Source organism: Lissotriton helveticus, chromosome 11, assembly GCF_964261635.1.
Source record: "Lissotriton helveticus chromosome 11, aLisHel1.1, whole genome shotgun sequence".
Classification (NCBI taxonomy): domain Eukaryota; kingdom Metazoa; phylum Chordata; class Amphibia; order Caudata; family Salamandridae; genus Lissotriton; species Lissotriton helveticus.
Window position 1 is genome coordinate 39,022,049 of NC_136072.1, and position 15,891 is coordinate 39,037,939.

At 55.1% G+C, this 15,891-nt stretch overlaps 7 non-coding genes across 7 annotated transcripts; all 7 read left to right on the forward strand.

Annotated features, from left to right (window-relative positions):
- The first annotated feature begins 7,749 nt into the window (after positions 1 to 7,749).
- On the forward strand, positions 7,750 to 7,821 carry TRNAG-UCC (transfer RNA glycine (anticodon UCC)). The gene has a single exon. It is a non-coding gene; the product is annotated as a tRNA-Gly (tRNA).
- A 1,512-nt stretch (positions 7,822 to 9,333) lies between these two features.
- TRNAG-UCC (transfer RNA glycine (anticodon UCC)) lies at positions 9,334 to 9,405 on the forward strand. The gene has a single exon. It is a non-coding gene; the product is annotated as a tRNA-Gly (tRNA).
- Positions 9,406 to 10,304: 899 nt separating this feature from the next.
- On the forward strand, positions 10,305 to 10,376 carry TRNAG-UCC (transfer RNA glycine (anticodon UCC)). The gene has a single exon. It is a non-coding gene; the product is annotated as a tRNA-Gly (tRNA).
- A 1,512-nt stretch (positions 10,377 to 11,888) lies between these two features.
- TRNAG-UCC (transfer RNA glycine (anticodon UCC)) lies at positions 11,889 to 11,960 on the forward strand. The gene has a single exon. It is a non-coding gene; the product is annotated as a tRNA-Gly (tRNA).
- A 1,248-nt stretch (positions 11,961 to 13,208) lies between these two features.
- On the forward strand, positions 13,209 to 13,280 carry TRNAG-UCC (transfer RNA glycine (anticodon UCC)). The gene has a single exon. It is a non-coding gene; the product is annotated as a tRNA-Gly (tRNA).
- Positions 13,281 to 14,179: 899 nt separating this feature from the next.
- TRNAG-UCC (transfer RNA glycine (anticodon UCC)) lies at positions 14,180 to 14,251 on the forward strand. Its single transcript has one exon. It is a non-coding gene; the product is annotated as a tRNA-Gly (tRNA).
- Positions 14,252 to 15,748: 1,497 nt separating this feature from the next.
- On the forward strand, positions 15,749 to 15,820 carry TRNAG-UCC (transfer RNA glycine (anticodon UCC)). Its single transcript has one exon. It is a non-coding gene; the product is annotated as a tRNA-Gly (tRNA).
- Positions 15,821 to 15,891: the final 71 nt, after the last annotated feature.

Genomic DNA, 15,891 nt, shown 5'->3' on the forward strand with positions numbered 1-15,891 from the left:
CCCGGGGCATGGCGGGCCGGAGGCCCGGGGCCCCAGCCGGGCCACAGCCATGGAGGCTGCCAGGGGCCGGCGGGCCCTCCAACCCGGGGCCCGCTTACACCTTGACAAGCAGGGGAGGCCTGCAAGGGACCGACGGACCCCTGTCCTGGGCCCTGGGTGGAGCGGCAGCCCGGGGGACCGGGCCCAGGGCCGGAGCGCCCGACCCGGGGCCCCGACCGGGCCCCTGGACCCAGCCGGGGCTCCCAGGCCCGGAGGCACAGGGGAAGCATCCCCGGGCCCGCCGGACCCCGTCCCGGGCACCCTGCCCCACGGCAGGACCCAGGACGGAGCCCGGGGTGGGGAGGCCACCCTCCCCGGGGCCCTCAGGGGCCCCGGATGGAGCTCCTGAACACAGACAAGCAAGGGGAGGCTCCCCGGGCACATCGGAACCCCTTTCCGGGCCCTTGGCAGTGCGGCAGGCTGGGAGACAGGGCCCAGGGCCTGAGCACCCGACCCGGGGCCCGCCCGGGCCCCTGGACCCAGCCGGGGCTCCCAAGCCCGGAGGCGCATGGGACGCCTCCCCGGTCCCTCCGGACCCCGTCCCGGGCACCCTGCCACGCAGCAGGACCAAGGACAGAGCCCGGGGTGGGGAGGCCGCCCTCCCCGGGCCCTCAGGGGCCCTAGCCACTGCTCCTGAACCCAGCCAAGCAAGGGGAGGCTCCCTGGGCACATCGGAACCCCTTCCCGGGCCCTTGGCCGTGCGGCAGGCTGGGAGACAGGGCCCAGGGCCGGAGCACCCGACCCGGGGCCCGCCCGGGCCCCTGGACCCAGCCGGGGCTCCCAAGCCCGGAGGCGCATGGGACGCCTCCCCGGTCCCTCCGGACCCCGTCCCGGGCACCCTGCCACGCAGCAGGACCAAGGACAGAGCCCGGGGTGGGGAGGCCGCCCTCCCCGGGCCCTCAGGGGCCCTAGCCACTGCTCCTGAACCCAGCCAAGCAAGGGGAGGCTCCCCGGGCACATCGGAACCCCTTCCCGGGCCCTTGGCCGTGCGGCAGGCTGGGAGACAGGGCCCAGGGCCGGAGCACCCGACCCGGGGCCCGCCCGGGCCCCTGGACCCAGCCGGGGCTCCCTAGCCCGGAGGCGCATGGGACGCCTCCCCGGTCCCTCCGGACCCCGTCCCGGGCACCCTGCCACGCAGCAGGACCAAGGACAGAGCCCGGGGTGGGGAGGCCGCCCTCCCCGGGCCCTCAGGGGCCCTAGCCACTGCTCCTGAACCCAGGCAAGCAAGGGGAGGCTCCCCGGGCACATCGGAACCCCTTCCCGGGCCCTTGGCAGTGCGGCAGGCTGGGAGACAGGGCCCAGGGCCGGAGCACCCGACCCGGGGCCCGGCCGGGCCCCTGGACGCAGCCGGGGCTCCCAAGCCCGGAGGTGCATGGGACGCCTCCCCGGTCCCTCCGGACCCCTTCCCGGGCACCCTGCCACGCAGCAGGACCAAGGACAGAGCCCGGGGTGGGGAGGCCGCCCTCCCCGGGCCCTCAGGGGCCCTAGCCACTGCTCCTGAACCCAGCCAAGCAAGGGGAGGCTCCCCGGGAACAACGGAACCCATTCCTAGGCCCTTGGCAGTGCGGTAGGCTGGAAGACAGGGACCAGGGCCGGAGCACCCCACCCGGGGCCCGCCCGGGCCCCTGGACCCAGCCGGGGCTCCCAAGCCCGGAGGCGCATGGGACGCCTCCCCGGACCCATGGAGCCCGTCCTGGGCATTGAGCCATGCCGTTGGCCTGGAGATGGGTGCCCCGGACGCCCAGGGGAGGTCTGTCTGGGACACATGGAGCCCGTCCTGGTCATTGAACCATGCCGTTGGCCTGGAGAAGGGAGCCCCGGACGCCCGGGGGAGGACTGCCCGGTACCCGTGGAGCCCTTCCCGGGTACTTTGCAACGCCGTTGGCCTCCTGGAGATGGGTGCCCCGAACGCCCGGGGGGTGGGCTGCCCGGGACCCGTGGAGCCCGTCCTGGGCACTCTGACCTGCTGTTGGCCCGGGGGAGGGACCCCAGACGACCGGGACCCGTGGAGCCCGTCCTTGGCACTCTGACAAGCCGTTGGCCCGGGGAAGGGAGCCCCAGACGACCGGGACCTGTGGAGCCCGTCCTGGGCACTCCTGTATGCCGTTGGCCCGGGGAAGGGAGCCCCGGACATCCGGGACCCGTGGAGCCCGTCCTGGGCACTCCTGTATGCCGTTGGCCCAGGGAAGGGAGCCCCAGACGTCCGGGACCCGTGGAGCCCGTCCTGGGCACTCTGAAATGCTTTGGCCCGGGGAAGGGAGCCCCGGACACCCGGGGGGGAGGACTGCCCGGGACCCGTGGAACTCGTCCTGGGCACTCTGACATGCCGCTGGCCCGGGGAAGGGTGCCCCGGACGCCCGGGGCCCGTGGAGCCCGTCCTGGGCACTCTGACAAGCCGTTGGCCCGGGGAAGGGAGACCTGGACGCCCGGAACCCGTGGAGCCCGTCCTGGGCACTCTGAAATGCTTTGGCCCGGGGAAGGGAGCCCCGGACGCCCGGGGGAGGACTGCCCGGGACCCGTGGAACTGGTCCTGGGCACTCTGACATGCCGCTGGCCCGGGGAAGGGTGCCCCGGATGACCGGGGCCCGTGGAGCCCGTCCTGGGCACTCTGACATGCCGCTGGCCCGGGGAAGGGAGCCCCAGACGCCTGGGGCCCGTGGAGCCCGTCCCGGGCACTCTGCCATGCCGTCAGCCTGGATGGAGCCCCGGACGCCCGGGGGGGGGCGAAGGCCCGGGATGCATGGAGCCTGTCCCGGGCACTCTGCCATGCCGTCGGCCTGGATGGAGCACCGGACGCCCGGGGGACGACTGCCCAAGAGCCATGGAGCCCGTCCTGGGCAATTTGACATGCAGTTGGCCTGGAGGAAGGAAGCTCCGGGTGGCCTAGGGAGGTGTTGCCCAGGCATATCCCATCTGGTCCCCATGGCAGAGAACCACCAACCCTGGAGGGGTGTCCGGGCATACCCTGCCACATAGTAATCCGGAGGCAAATTACCCCCCTTTCTTGCAATCTGTGCACGCGAGGTGACAGAGGGGACCCAAGGCGTGAAAGAACCCGACCTCATGGAGCCCTCGCTGGGATCCGGGAGGCGAATGGCACCTCATTAAGACTTCCAGGGAAGTTCGGCCATCTGGTCCCCCCCATAGGAAAGCGTTGCGGGCGACCAGATGCCCGAGGGGATCCGGGCGACCAGATGGCCGAGGGAATCCGGGCGACCAGATGGCTGGGCATGGAGGTGAAGCCGCCTGGACTCTTCCCCACCCCGTCCCCGTCCCGGGACGAATGCCCGGGACGCATGGAGCCCGTCCTGGCCACTTGACGTCCCGTCCTGGGCATTGAACCATGCCGTCGGCCTGGAGAAGGGAGCCCCCGGACGCCCGGGGGAGGACTGCCCGGTACCCGTGGAGCCCTTCCCGGGTACTTTGCAACGCCGTTGGCCTCCTGGAGATGGGTGCCCCAGATGCCCGGGGGTGGGCTGCCCGGGACCCATGGAGCCCGTCCTGGGCACTTTTACATGCCGTCGGCCTGGAGGTGGGTGCCCTGGACGCCCAGGGGGAGGCCTGCCCGGGACCCGTGGAGCCCCTCCCGGGTACTTTGCCAATGCCGTTTGCCTCATGGAGATGGGTGCCCCGGACGCCCGGGGGAGGACTGCCCGGTACCCGTGGAGTCCTTTCCGGGTACTTTGCAACGCCGTTGGCCTCCTGGAGATATGTGCCCCGAACGCCCGGGGGGAGGGCTGTCCGGGGCCCATGGAGCCCGTCCTGGGCACTGTGACATGCCGTCGGCCTGGAGGTGGGAGCCCCGGACGCCCGGGGGAATGCTGCCCGGGACCCGTGGAGCCCTTCCCGGGTACTTTGCCATCCCGTTGGCCTCCTGGAGATGGGTGCCCCGGACGCCCGGGGGAGGTCTGTCCAGGGCCCATGGAGCCCGTCCTGGGCAGTGTGACATGCCGTCGGCCTAAAGGTGGGAGCCCCGGACGCCCGGGGGAAGGCTGCCCGGGACCCGTGGAGCCCGTCCCGGGTACTTTGCCGTCCCGTTGGCCTCCTGGAGATGGGTGCCCCGGACGCCCGGGGGAGGTCTGTCCGGGGCCCATGGAGCCCGTCCTGGGCAGTGTGACATGCCGTCGGCCTAAAGGTGGGAGCCCCGGACGCCCGGGGCAAGGCTGCCCGGGACCCGTGGAGCCCTTCCCGGGTACTTTGCCATCCCGTTGGCCTCATGGAGATGGGTGCCCCGGACGCCCAGGGGAGGTCTGTCCGGGACACGTAGAGCCCGTCCTGGGCATTGAGCCATGCCGTTGGCCCGGAGAATGGAGCCCCCAGACGCCCGGGGGAGGTGTTGCCCAGGCATATCTCATCTGGTCCCCCGGGCAGAGAACCACCAGCCCTGGAGAGGTGTCCGGGCGTACCCTGCCCCTAGTAATCCGGAGGGAAATTACCCCCCTTTCTTGCAATCCGTGCACGCGAGGTGACAGAGGGGACCCAAGGTGTAAAAGAACCCGACCTCATGGAGCCCTAGCTGGGATCCAGGAGCCGAATGGCACCTCATCGGGACTTCCAGGGAAGCCCGGCCATCTGGTCGCCCCATTGGAAAGCATCGCGGGCGACCAGAGGGCCGGGATCGAAAGGACTCCCAGCTCCCCATCCATCCCAAGCCTTCGCGGTAGGGTTCCTGACTGCCTGCCCACGCAAGGCAGGGCTCTTGGACCCCGGCTGGGCCTCAGGCGCAGGTTGGACCACCGGAGCTCTAGGGCCCGGACGACCTGGGGGAGGAATGCCCGGGACCCGTGGAGCCCGTCCTGGGTACTTTGACATGCCGTCGGCCTGGAGGTGGGTGCCCCGGACGCCCCGGGGGAAGCTGCCCGGGACCCATGGAGCCCGTCCTGGGTACTTTGACATTCCGTCGGCCTGGAGGTGGGAGCCCCGGACGCCCGGGGGGAGGTCTGCCCGGGACACATGGAGCCCGTCCTGGGTACTTTGCCAATGCCGTTGGCCTCATGGAGATGGGTGCCCCGGACGCCCGGGGGACGAATGCCCGGGACGCATGGAGCCCGTCCTGGGCACTTTTCCATGCCTTCGGCCTGGAGCCCCCAGACACCCAGGGGAGGACCACCGTGAAAACCATGGAGCCCGACCCGGGCACTCTGCCATACCGTCAGCCTAGATGGAGCCCCGGACGCCCAGGGGACGAATGCCCGGGACGCATGGAGCCCGTCCTGGGCACTTTTCAATGCCGTCAGCCTGGATGGAGCCCCGGACGCCCGGGGGACGACTGCCCAGGAGCCATGGAGCCCGTCCTGGGCAATTTGACATGCAGTTGGCCTGGAGGAAGGAAGCCCCCGGTGGCCTAGGGAGGTGTTGCCCAGGCATAGCCCATCTGGTCCCCATGGCAGAGAACCACCAGCCTCGGAGGGGTGTCCGGGCGTACCCTTCTCCCTAGTAATCCGGAGGAAAATTACCCCCTTTTCTTGTAATCTGTGCACGCGAGGTGACAGAGGGGACCCAAGGCGCGGATGTACCCAACCTCCTGGAGCCCTCGCTGGGATCCGGGCGGCGAATGGCACCTCATCGGGACTTCCAGGGAAGTTCGGCCATCTGGTCGCCCCATAGGAAAGCGTTGCGGGCGACCAGATGCCCGAGGGGATCCGGGCGACCAGATGGCCGAGGGAATCTGGTCGATCAGATGGCTGGACACGGAAGTGAAGCCGCCTGGACTCTCCCGACCCTGTCCCCGTCCCCGTGCCCGTGCCCGGGACGCATGGAGCCCGTCCTGGGCACTTTTCCATGCCTTCGGCCTGGAGCCCCCAGACACCCAGGGGAGGACCACCGTGAAAGCCATGGAGCCCGACCCGGGCACTCTGCCATGCCGTCGGCCTGGATGGAGCCCCGGACGCCCGGGGGACAAATGCCCGGGACGCATGGAGCCCGTCCTGGGCACTTTTCCATGCCTTCGGCCTGGAGCGCCCCGACACCCTGGGGAGGACCACCGTGAAAACCATGGAGCCCGACCCGGGCACTCTGCCATACCGTCAGCCTGGATGTAGCCCCGGACGCCCGGGGGACGAATGCCTGGGACGCATGGAGCCCGTCCCGGGCACTCTGCCATGCCGTCCCGACAAATTCGTACGGACTCCTAACCTTACGACACGGATCGGAATCGAGCCCTCTCTGACCCAGCAGTTTCAGGCGCCCGGGGGACGAATGCCCGGGACGCATGGAGCCCGACCCGGGCACACTGCCTTGCCGCCGGCCTGGATGGAGCCCCGGACGCCCGGGGGACGAATGCCCAGGACGCATGGAGCCCGTCCCGGGCACTCTGCCATGCCGTCGGCCTGGATGGAGCCCCGGACGCCCGGGGGACGACTGCCCAAGAGCCATGGAGCCCATCCCGGGCACTCTGCCATGCCGTCCCGACAAATTCGTACGGACTCCTAACCTTCCGACACGGATCGGAATCGAGCCCTTTCTGACCCAGCAGATTTCAGGTTGATTTGCTATATACTTTACGTACGATTTTATGGGGGCCGATTCCGATCCGGTACGTAAAAGCAAATACGACCGACATGTCGGACAACCACGTACACCCAGGGGATAGGACTGCCCGGGTCACATGGACCCCGTCCTGGGCACTCTGATCTGCCGCCGGCGCCGGGGATCGAACCGTGATCACCAGATGGGGATATCCCAAAAATCTGGCATGGATACGGCCCGCCAGGACAGGTTTGGGCACCCCTGTCATAGGGCGTTGGTGGTATAGTGGTGAGCATAGCTGCCTTCCAAGCAGTTGACCCAGGATCGATTCCCGGCCAACGCAGTACAAATACTTATATATTCTGCAAGCTGGATATATTTTAATGCAATATGTCACAAAATGGAAATATCATGAACAGATTAATCAGCCAGATATAAAAAAATAAACAAATACGTAGGCAAACATCTCGATCGCCCCTTCTGCTATATTCATTGCCCTAATATATGATAAGTTCCATAAAGCAGAGTCACCACTCACATGTGCTGGTAATAAATATGTTACAGTGGGCAGACAATGAAAGGGCTGAGGCCCGACCAGACATTATAACTCCAGCATCTCTATGTTAAAAAGCATTTCTAGGCAATATCTAGCCTCTGAAAAAAATATGCAAGATCCACCGATAAATCTGGCAAAAGTCACTAACATTTTGGGCATACTTGTGCTCTCACCTGAATGTAGCGCCACCTTGTAGCTATCGGAGGTAACTGCAGCTCACAAAATGTTTCATAAGAGGGCAAGTTGAGAGGAATCCAAGAGGCAGATGTCCATAGAAAGAGCCTCTGACTACAGCAGGAAGGTTGGATGCTTCAAATTTGCATAGTTTCCTGTCCAACGTCCTCTCACGTCCCGAACGCCCACGTCACTCCACTGAATGCTCCTCATCTGCATAAAGAGAACACTTTCACAGAGGAGCAGAGTGGCGCAGCGGAAGCGTGCTGGGCCCATAACCCAGAGGTCGATGGATCAAAACCATCCTCTACTAAATTTGCTTTATTTTCCTTCCAAGGACCAAGCTGTCATTTCCACGCTGCCAGAAAGGAAAAGCGCAAGCTTGCGCCAGCTATGTGAGAAAAGACTTCTCAACTATCTGTGTCTGCTGAAATACAAGAGAGGGATCGTCAAAGGATCCACCCTTTACTTTGAAAGTAAAGAGACACAATAATAAGCATAAATGACAGAGGGCGTTGGTGGTATAGTGGTGAGCATAGCTGCCTTCCAAGCAGTTCACCCGGGTTCGATTCCCGGCCAACGCAGTGCAAATACTTATGTATTCTGCAAGCAGGATATATTTTAGTTCAACATGTCACAAAATGGAAATATCATGAACAGATTAATCAGCCATATATATAGAAATTAAAAAATACGTAGGCAAACATCTCAATCGCCCCTTCTGCTATATTCATTGTCCTAATATATGATAAGTTTCATAAAGCAGAGTCGCCATTCACATGTGCTGGTAATAAATATGTTATTTTGGGCAGGCAATGAAAGGGCTGAGGCCCGACCAGACATTATACCTCCAGCATCTCTATGTTAAAAAGCATTTCTAGGCAATTTCTAGCCTCTGAAAAAAATATGCAAGACCCACCGATAAATCTGGCCAAAGTCCGTAACATTTTTGCATACTTGTGCTCTGACCTGAATGTAGCGCCACCTCGTAGCTGTCGAAGGTAACTGCAGCTCACAAAATGTTTTATCAGAAGGCAAGTTGAGAGGAATCCAAGAGGCAGATGTCCATGGAAAGAGCCTCTCACTGCAGCAGGAAGGTTGGATGCTTGAAATTTGCATAGTTTCCTGTCCAACGTCCAGAACGCTCCCAAACGCTCAAAAGCCTCACACCGGGCAAGCCCTCACCGGGTAGATCTCTGGCTCCCAGGTAAAGCCAAATCCTGAGCATGTTAGCGCTAGTATCACAGAGAGAGATATAGAGGGTTCAAGAGCTGCTGTCTTGATAAATGTTTGAAACGGCTAGTGCCTGAGAGTGTCTGGCTTTCAGTTATGACTGATTGTGAGAGGGGAAGATTAAGTTTTTCTGCACCCAGCATGCCTTGCGATATACTTAGGCAAATGAGGTGAGAGCCCGACCAATCCCACTCTACTCTGCTGAATGCTCCTTATTTGCATAAAGAGAACACTTTCACAACGGAGCAGAGTGGCGCAGCGGAAGCGTGCTGGGCCCATAACCCAGAGGTCGATGGATCGAAACCATCCTCTGCTAATTTTGCTTGATTTTTCTTCCAAGGACCAAGCTGTCATTCCCAGGCTGCCAGCAAGTAAAAGCGCAAGCTTTTGCCAGCTATGTGAGAAAAGACTTCTCAACTATCTGTGTCTGCTGAAATACAAGAGAGGGATCGTAAAAGGATCCACCCTGTACTTTGAAAGTAAAGACACACAATAATAAGCATAAATGACTGGTGGGACCTTCAAACACTTTTCTGGGCATGCTTTGAATTTCATTCTTCCCTTTTAGTTGTGCTATTATCTATCTCCTGGGCATTTCCTGGAATGTTCTCTCTTTCTCTTCCCTGCTTTGCTTCCCATGCTGCATCTATATGTTCATATCTATTATTTGTACTACTGCTTTCCATTCTTCTCTTCCGCACAGCTTTGGCCTTGGTTTCAATCCCAGTTCCTTACCCTCTGCTAAAAACTTTCTACTGCTTTTCATGTTGGTATCTAAACCAAATGCACCGTTGAAGCTGGTGCAAGATAGACATTGCACTCAGGGTCGTAATGTTTAGAACCGAGAGCATACAGATCATAGGGCGTTGGTGGTATAGTGGTGAGCATAGCTGCCTTCCAAGCAGTTGACCCGGGTTCGATTCCCGGCCAACGCAGTACAAATACTTATATATTCTGCAAGCTGGATATATTTTAATGCAATATGTCACAAAATGGAAATATCATGAACAGATTAATCAGCCAGATATAAAAAAATAAACAAATACGTAGGCAAACATCTCGATCGCCCCTTCTGCTATATTCATTGCCCTAATATATGATAAGTTCCATAAAGCAGAGTCACCACTCACATGTGCTGGTAATAAATATGTTACAGTGGGCAGACAATGAAAGGGCTGAGGCCCGACCAGACATTATAACTCCAGCATCTTTATGTTAAAAAGCATTTCTAGGCAATATCTAGCCTCTGAAAAAAATATGCAAGATCCACCGATAAATCTGGCAAAAGTCACTAACATTTTGGGCATACTTGTGCTCTCACCTGAATGTAGCGCCACCTTGTAGCCATCGGAGGTAACTGCAGCTCACAAAATGTTTCATAAGAGGGCAAGTTGAGAGGAATCCAAGAGGCAGATGTCCATAGAAAGAGCCTCTGACTACAGCAGGAAGGTTGGATGCTTCAAATTTGCATAGTTTCCTGTCCAACGTCCTCTCACGTCCCGAACGCCCACGTCACTCCACTGAATGCTCCTCATCTGCATAAAGAGAACACTTTCACAGAGGAGCAGAGTGGCGCAGCGGAAGCGTGCTGGGCCCATAACCCAGAGGTCGATGGATCGAAACCATCCTCTGCTAAATTTGCTTTATTTTCCTTCCAAGGACCAAGCTGTCATTTCCACGCTGCCAGAAAGGAAAAGCGCAAGCTTGCGCCAGCTATGTGAGAAAAGACTTCTCAACTATCTGTGTCTGCTGAAATACAAGAGAGGGATCGTCAAAGGATCCACCCTTTACTTTGAAAGTAAAGAGACACAATAATAAGCATAAATGACAGAGGGCGTTGGTGGTATAGTGGTGAGCATAGCTGCCTTCCAAGCAGTTGACCTGGGTTCGATTCCCGGCCAACGCAGTGCAAATACTTATGTATTCTGCAAGCAGGATATATTTTAGTTCAACATGTCACAAAATGGAAATATCATGAACAGATTAATCAGCCATATATATAGAAATTAAAAAATACGTAGGCAAACATCTCAATCGCCCCTTCTGCTATATTCATTGTCCTAATATATGATAAGTTTCATAAAGCAGAGTCGCCATTCACATGTGCTGGTAATAAATATGTTATTTTGGGCAGGCAATGAAAGGGCTGAGGCCCGACCAGACATTATACCTCCAGCATCTCTATGTTAAAAAGCATTTCTAGGCAATTTCTAGCCTCTGAAAAAAATATGCAAGACCCACCGATAAATCTGGCCAAAGTCCGTAACATTTTTGCATACTTGTGCTCTGACCTGAATGTAGCGCCACCTCGTAGCTGTCGAAGGTAACTGCAGCTCACAAAATGTTTTATCAGAAGGCAAGTTGAGAGGAATCCAAGAGGCAGATGTCCATGGAAAGAGCCTCTCACTGCAGCAGGAAGGTTGGATGCTTGAAATTTGCATAGTTTCCTGTCCAACGTCCAGAACGCTCCCAAACGCTCAAAAGCCTCACACCGGGCAAGCCCTCACCGGGTAGATCTCTGGCTCCCAGGTAAAGCCAAATCCTGAGCATGTTAGCGCTAGTATCACAGAGAGAGATATAGAGGGTTCAAGAGCTGCTGTCTTGATAAATGTTTGAAACGGCTAGTGCCTGAGAGTGTCTGGCTTTCAGTTATGACTGATTGTGAGAGGGGAAGATTAAGTTTTTCTGCACCCAGCATGCCTTGCGATATACTTAGGCAAATGAGGTGAGAGCCCGACCAATCCCACTCTACTCTGCTGAATGCTCCTTATTTGCATAAAGAGAGCACTTTCACAACGGAGCAGAGTGGCGCAGCGGAAGCGTGCTGGGCCCATAACCCAGAGGTCGATGGATTGAAACCATCCTCTGCTAATTTTGCTTGATTTTTCTTCCAAGGACCAAGCTGTCATTCCCAGGCTGCCAGCAAGTAAAAGCGCAAGCTTTTGCCAGCTATGTGAGAAAAGACTTCTCAACTATCTGTGTCTGCTGAAATACAAGAGAGGGATCGTAAAAGGATCCACCCTGTACTTTGAAAGTAAAGACACACAATAATAAGCATAAATGACTGGTGGGACCTTCAAACACTTTTCTGGGCATGCTTTGAATTTCATTCTTCCCTTTTAGTTGTGCTATTATCTATCTCCTGGGCATTTCCTGGAATGTTCTCTCTTTCTCTTCCCTGCTTTGCTTCCCATGCTGCATCTATATGTTCATATCTATTATTTGTACTACTGCTTTCCATTCTTCTCTTCCGCACAGCTTTGACCTTGGTTTCAATCCCAGTTCCTTACCCTCTGCTAAAAACTTTCTACTGCTTTTCATGTTGGTATCTAAACCAAATGCACCGTTGAAGCTGGTGCAAGATAGACATTGCACTCAGGGTCGTAATGTTTAGAACCGAGAGCATACAGATCATAGGGCGTTGGTGGTATAGTGGTGAGCATAGCTGCCTTCCAAGCAGTTGACCCGGGTTCGATTCCCGGCCAACGCAGTACAAATACTTATATATTCTGCAAGCTGGATATATTTTAATGCAATATGTCACAAAATGGAAATATCATGAACAGATTAATCAGCCAGATATAAAAAAAATAAACAAATACGTAGGCAAACATCTCGATCGCCCCTTCTGCTATATTCATTGCCCTAATATATGATAAGTTCCATAAAGCAGAGTCACCACTCACATGTGCTGGTAATAAATATGTTACAGTGGGCAGACAATGAAAGGGCTGAGGCCCGACCAGACATTATAACTCCAGCATCTCTATGTTAAAAAGCATTTCTAGGCAATATCTAGCCTCTGAAAAAAATATGCAAGATCCACCGATAAATCTGGCAAAAGTCACTAACATTTTGGGCATACTTGTGCTCTCACCTGAATGTAGCGCCACCTTGTAGCCATCGGAGTTAACTGCAGCTCACAAAATGTTTCATAAGAGGGCAAGTTGAGAGGAATCCAAGAGGCAGATGTCCATAGAAAGAGCCTCTGACTACAGCAGGAAGGTTGGATGCTTCAAATTTGCATAGTTTCCTGTCCAACGTCCTCTCACGTCCCGAACGCCCACGTCACTCCACTGAATGCTCCTCATCTGCATAAAGAGAACACTTTCACAGAGGAGCAGAGTGGCGCAGCGGAAGCGTGCTGGGCCCATAACCCAGAGGTCGATGGATCGAAACCATCCTCTGCTAATTTTGCTTGATTTTTCTTCCAAGGACCAAGCTGTCATTCCCAGGCTGCCAGCAAGTAAAAGCGCAAGCTTTTGCCAGCTATGTGAGAAAAGACTTCTCAACTATCTGTGTCTGCTGAAATACAAGAGAGGGATCGTAAAAGGATCCACCCTGTACTTTGAAAGTAAAGACACACAATAATAAGCATAAATGACTGGTGGGACCTTCAAACACTTTTCTGGGCATGCTTTGAATTTCATTCTTCCCTTTTAGTTGTGCTATTATCTATCTCCTGGGCATTTCCTGGAATGTTCTCTCTTTCTCTTCCCTGCTTTGCTTCCCATGCTGCATCTATATGTTCATATCTATTATTTGTACTACTGCTTTCCATTCTTCTCTTCCGCACAGCTTTGACCTTGGTTTCAATCCCAGTTCCTTACCCTCTGCTAAAAACTTTCTACTGCTTTTCATGTTGGTATCTAAACCAAATGCACCGTTGAAGCTGGTGCAAGATAGACATTGCACTCAGGGTCGTAATGTTTAGAACCGAGAGCATACAGATCATAGGGCGTTGGTGGTATAGTGGTGAGCATAGCTGCCTTCCAAGCAGTTGACCCGGGTTCGATTCCCGGCCAACGCAGTACAAATACTTATATATTCTGCAAGCTGGATATATTTTAATGCAATATGTCACAAAATGGAAATATCATGAACAGATTAATCAGCCAGATATAAAAAAATAAACAAATACGTAGGCAAACATCTCGATCGCCCCTTCTGCTATATTCATTGCCCTAATATATGATAAGTTCCATAAAGCAGAGTCACCACTCACATGTGCTGGTAATAAATATGTTACAGTGGGCAGACAATGAAAGGGCTGAGGCCCGACCAGACATTATAACTCCAGCATCTCTATGTTAAAAAGCATTTCTAGGCAATATCTAGCCTCTGAAAAAAATATGCAAGATCCACCGATAAATCTGGCAAAAGTCACTAACATTTTGGGCATACTTGTGCTCTCACCTGAATGTAGCGCCACCTTGTAGCCATCGGAGGTAACTGCAGCTCACAAAATGTTTCATAAGAGGGCAAGTTGAGAGGAATCCAAGAGGCAGATGTCCATAGAAAGAGCCTCTGACTACAGCAGGAAGGTTGGATGCTTCAAATTTGCATAGTTTCCTGTCCAACGTCCTCTCACGTCCCGAACGCCCACGTCACTCCACTGAATGCTCCTCATCTGCATAAAGAGAACACTTTCACAGAGGAGCAGAGTGGCGCAGCGGAAGCATGCTGGGCCCATAACCCAGAGGTCGATGGATCGAAACCATCCTCTGCTAAATTTGCTTTATTTTCCTTCCAAGGACCAAGCTGTCATTTCCACGCTGCCAGAAAGGAAAAGCGCAAGCTTGCGCCAGCTATGTGAGAAAAGACTTCTCAACTATCTGTGTCTGCTGAAATACAAGAGAGGGATCGTCAAAGGATCCACCCTTTACTTTGAAAGTAAAGAGACACAATAATAAGCATAAATGACAGAGGGCGTTGGTGGTATAGTGGTGAGCATAGCTGCCTTCCAAGCAGTTGACCCGGGTTCGATTCCCGGCCAACGCAGTGCAAATACTTATGTATTCTGCAAGCAGGATATATTTTAGTTCAACATGTCACAAAATGGAAATATCATGAACAGATTAATCAGCCATATATATAGAAATTAAAAAATACGTAGGCAAACATCTCAATCGCCCCTTCTGCTATATTCATTGTCCTAATATATGATAAGTTTCATAAAGCAGAGTCGCCATTCACATGTGCTGGTAATAAATATGTTATTTTGGGCAGGCAATGAAAGGGCTGAGGCCCGACCAGACATTATACCTCCAGCATCTCTATGTTAAAAAGCATTTCTAGGCAATTTCTAGCCTCTGAAAAAAATATGCAAGACCCACCGATAAATCTGGCCAAAGTCCGTAACATTTTTGCATACTTGTGCTCTGACCTGAATGTAGCGCCACCTCGTAGCTGTCGAAGGTAACTGCAGCTCACAAAATGTTTTATCAGAAGGCAAGTTGAGAGGAATCCAAGAGGCAGATGTCCATGGAAAGAGCCTCTCACTGCAGCAGGAAGGTTGGATGCTTGAAATTTGCATAGTTTCCTGTCCAACGTCCAGAACGCTCCCAAACGCTCAAAAGCCTCGCACCGGGTAGATCTCTGGCTCCCAGGTAAAGCCAAATCCTGAGCATGTTAGCGCTAGTATCACAGAGAGAGATATAGAGGGTTCAAGAGCTGCTGTCTTGATAAATGTTTGAAACGGCTAGTGCCTGAGAGTGTCTGGCTTTCAGTTATGACTGATTGTGAGAGGGGAAGATTAAGTTTTTCTGCACCCAGCATGCCTTGCGATATACTTAGGCAAATGAGGTGAGAGCCCGACTAATCCCACTCTACTCTGCTGAATGCTCCTTATTTGCATAAAGAGAACACTTTCACAACGGAGCAGAGTGGCGCAGCGGAAGCGTGCTGGGCCCATAACCCAGAGGTCGATGGATCGAAACCATCCTCTGCTAATTTTGCTTGATTTTTCTTCCAAGGACCAAGCTGTCATTCCCAGGCTGCCAGCAAGTAAAAGCGCAAGCTTTTGCCAGCTATGTGAGAAAAGACTTCTCAACTATCTGTGTCTGCTGAAATACAAGAGAGGGATCGTAAAAGGATCCACCCTGTACTTTGAAAGTAAAGACACACAATAATAAGCATAAATGACTGGTGGGACCTTCAAACACTTTTCTGGGCATGCTTTGAATTTCATTCTTCCCTTTTAGTTGTGCTATTATCTATCTCCTGGGCATTTCCTGGAATGTTCTCTCTTTCTCTTCCCTGCTTTGCTTCCCATGCTGCATCTATATGTTCATATCTATTATTTGTACTACTGCTTTCCATTCTTCTCTTCCGCACAGCTTTGACCTTGGTTTCAATCCCAGTTCCTTACCCTCTGCTAAAAACTTTCTACTGCTTTTCATGTTGGTATCTAAACCAAATGCACCGTTGAAGCTGGTGCAAGATAGACATTGCACTCAGGGTCGTAATGTTTAGAACCGAGAGCATACAGATCATAGGGCGTTGGTGGTATAGTGGTGAGCATAGCTGCCTTCCAAGCAGTTGACCCGGGTTCGATTCCCGGCCAACGCAGTACAAATACTTATATATTCTGCAAGCTGGATATATTTTAATGCAATATGTCACAAAATGGAAATATCATG